The sequence below is a fragment of the Hypomesus nipponensis genome, chromosome 12 (assembly GCF_054491055.1).
Source record: "Hypomesus nipponensis isolate SF chromosome 12, ASM5449105v1, whole genome shotgun sequence".
In the NCBI taxonomy this organism is placed as follows: Eukaryota; Metazoa; Chordata; class Actinopteri; order Osmeriformes; family Osmeridae; genus Hypomesus; species Hypomesus nipponensis.
Genome location: NC_140372.1, coordinates 16,265,001 through 16,267,500, shown reverse-complemented (window position 1 = coordinate 16,267,500; position 2,500 = coordinate 16,265,001). Strand labels below are relative to the sequence as shown.

At 47.4% G+C, this 2,500-nt stretch overlaps 5 non-coding genes and 4 pseudogenes across 5 annotated transcripts in view; all 9 read left to right on the top strand.

The window, feature by feature from the left end:
* The window catches only part of LOC146262670 (5S ribosomal RNA), a 119-nt gene extending 6 nt beyond the window's left edge, over nucleotides 1–113 (top strand). The window contains exon 1 of the ribosomal RNA XR_014728490.1: nucleotides 1–113. This exon is cut by the window's left edge and continues 6 nt beyond it. This is a non-coding gene — a ribosomal RNA (5S ribosomal RNA).
* A 172-nt stretch (nucleotides 114–285) lies between these two features.
* Nucleotides 286–404, top strand: LOC146262669 (5S ribosomal RNA). The gene has a single exon (XR_014725019.1). It is a non-coding gene; the product is annotated as a 5S ribosomal RNA (ribosomal RNA).
* A 184-nt stretch (nucleotides 405–588) lies between these two features.
* Nucleotides 589–707, top strand: LOC146262668 (5S ribosomal RNA; annotated as a pseudogene).
* A 176-nt stretch (nucleotides 708–883) lies between these two features.
* Nucleotides 884–1,002, top strand: LOC146262667 (5S ribosomal RNA). The gene has a single exon (XR_014728141.1). It is a non-coding gene; the product is annotated as a 5S ribosomal RNA (ribosomal RNA).
* Nucleotides 1,003–1,180: 178 nt separating this feature from the next.
* LOC146262666 (5S ribosomal RNA) lies at nucleotides 1,181–1,298 on the top strand (annotated as a pseudogene).
* Nucleotides 1,299–1,466: 168 nt separating this feature from the next.
* On the top strand, nucleotides 1,467–1,575 carry LOC146262665 (5S ribosomal RNA; annotated as a pseudogene).
* A 206-nt stretch (nucleotides 1,576–1,781) lies between these two features.
* On the top strand, nucleotides 1,782–1,900 carry LOC146262664 (5S ribosomal RNA). Its single transcript, XR_014725018.1, has one exon. It is a non-coding gene; the product is annotated as a 5S ribosomal RNA (ribosomal RNA).
* Nucleotides 1,901–2,056: 156 nt separating this feature from the next.
* LOC146262663 (5S ribosomal RNA) lies at nucleotides 2,057–2,175 on the top strand (annotated as a pseudogene).
* Nucleotides 2,176–2,359: 184 nt separating this feature from the next.
* LOC146262662 (5S ribosomal RNA) lies at nucleotides 2,360–2,478 on the top strand. Its single transcript, XR_014725017.1, has one exon. It is a non-coding gene; the product is annotated as a 5S ribosomal RNA (ribosomal RNA).
* Nucleotides 2,479–2,500: the final 22 nt, after the last annotated feature.

Genomic DNA, 2,500 nt, shown 5'->3' with positions numbered 1-2,500 from the left:
GGCCATACCAGCCTGGCAACGCCTGATCTCGTCTGATCTCGGAAGCTAAGCAGGGTCGGGCCTGGTTAGTACTTGGATGGGAGACCGCCTGGGAATACCAGGTGCTGTATGCTCTTTTGCTCATTCACTTAGAAACTGAAATCTTGCAATATTCACAAGTAGTCCTTCATGAAAGGGGCTGGAAGCTGTTTTCATTTTGACACGAGAGAGAGAGAGAGAGACCACCTTGCATTGTCAATTGCTAAATCTGTATATGGATAAGTAGCCTATGGTTGTCAACTTATTTCGTACGGCCATACCAGCCTGGCAACGCCCGATCTCGTCTGATCTCGGAAGCTAAGCAGGGTCGGGCCTGGTTAGTACTTGGATGGGAGACCGCCTGGGAATACCAGGTGCTGTATGCTCTTTTGCTCATTCACTTAGAAACTGACATCTTGCAATATGCACAAGTAGTCCTTCATGAAAGGGGCTGGAAGCTGTTTTCATTTTGACACGAGAGAGAGAGAGAGAGAGAGAGAGAGAGACTACCTTGCATTGTCAATTGCTAAATCTGTATATGGATAAGTAGCCTATGGTTGTCAACTTATTTAGTACGGCCATACCAGCCTGGCAAAGCCCGATCTCGTCTGATCTCGGAAGCTAAGCAGGGTCGGGCCTGGTTAGTACTTGGATGGGAGACCGCCTGGGAATACCAGGTGCTGTATGCTCTTTTGCTCATTCACTTAGAAACTGACATCTTGCAATATGCACAAGTAGTCCTTCATGAAAGGGGCTGGAAGCTGTTTTCATTTTGACACGAGAGAGAGAGAGAGAGAGAGACTACCTTGCATTGTCAATTGCTAAATCTGTATATGGATAAGTAGCCTATGGTTGTCAACGTATTTTGTACGGCCATACCAGCCTGGCAACGCCCGATCTCGTCTGATCTCGGAAGCTAAGCAGGGTCGGGCCTGGTTAGTACTTGGATGGGAGACCGCCTGGGAATACCAGGTGCTGTATGCTCTTTTGCTCATTCACTTAGAAACTGACATCTTGCAATATGCACAAGTAGTCCTTCATGAAAGGGGCTGGAAGCTGTTTTCATTTTGACACGAGAGAGAGAGAGAGAGAGAGAGACTACCTTGCATTGTCAATTGCTAAATCTGTATATGGATAAGTAGCCTATGGTTGTCAACTTATTTCGTACGGCCATACCAGCCTGGCAACGTCCGATCTCGTCTGATCTCGGAAGCTAAGCAGGGTCGGGCTGGTTAGTACTTGGATGGGAGACCGCCTGGGAATACCAGGTGCTGTATGCTCTTTTGCTCATTCACTTAGAAACTGAAATCTTGCAATATGCACAAGTAGTCCTTCATGAAAGGGGCTGGAAGCTGTTTTCATTTTGACACGAGAGAGAGAGAGACCACCTTGCATTGTCAATTGCTAAATCTGTATATGGATAAGTAGCCTATGGTTGTCAACTTATTTCGTACGGCCATACCAGCCTGGCAACGCCCGATCTCGGAAGCTAAGCAGGGTCGGGCCTGGTTAGTACTTGGATGGGAGACCGCCTGGGAATACCAGGTGCTGTATGCTCTTTTGCTCATTCACTTAGAAACTGACATCTTGCAATATGCACAAGTAGTCCTATATGAAAGGGGCTGGAAGCTGTTTTCATTTTGACACGAGAGAGAGAGAGAGAGAGAGAGAGAGAGAGAGAGAGAGAGAGAGAGAGAGACCACCTTGCATTGTCAATTGCCAAATCTGTATATGGATAAGTAGCCTATGGTTGTCAACTTATTTCGTACGGCCATACCAGCCTGGCAACGCCCGATCTCGTCTGATCTCGGAAGCTAAGCAGGGTCGGGCCTGGTTAGTACTTGGATGGGAGACCGCCTGGGAATACCAGGTGCTGTATGCTCATTCACTTAGAAACTGAAATCTTGCAATATGCACAAGTAGTCCTTCATGAAAGGGGCTGGAAGCTGTTTTCATTTTGACACGAGAGAGAGACCACCTTGCATTGTCAATTGCCAAATCTGTATATGGATAAGTAGCCTATGGTTGTCAACTTATTTCGTACGGCCATACCAGCCTGGCAACGCCCGATCTCGTCTGATCTCGTAAGCTAAGCAGGGTCGGGCCTGGTTAGTACTTGGATGGGAGACCGCCTGGGAATACCAGGTGCTGTATGCTCTTTTGCTCATTCACTTAGAAACTGAAATCTTGCAATATGCACAAGTAGTCCTTCATGAAAGGGGCTGGAAGCTGTTTTCATTTTGACACGAGAGAGAGAGAGAGAGAAAGAGAGAGAGACCACCTTGCATTGTCAATTGCCAAATCTGTATATGGATAAGTAGCCTATGGTTGTCAACTTATTTCGTACGGCCATACCAGCCTGGCAACGCCCGATCTCGTCTGATCTCGGAAGCTAAGCAGGGTCGGGCCTGGTTAGTACTTGGATGGGAGACCGCCTGGGAATACCAGGTGCTGTATGCTCTTTTGCTCATTCACTTAGAAA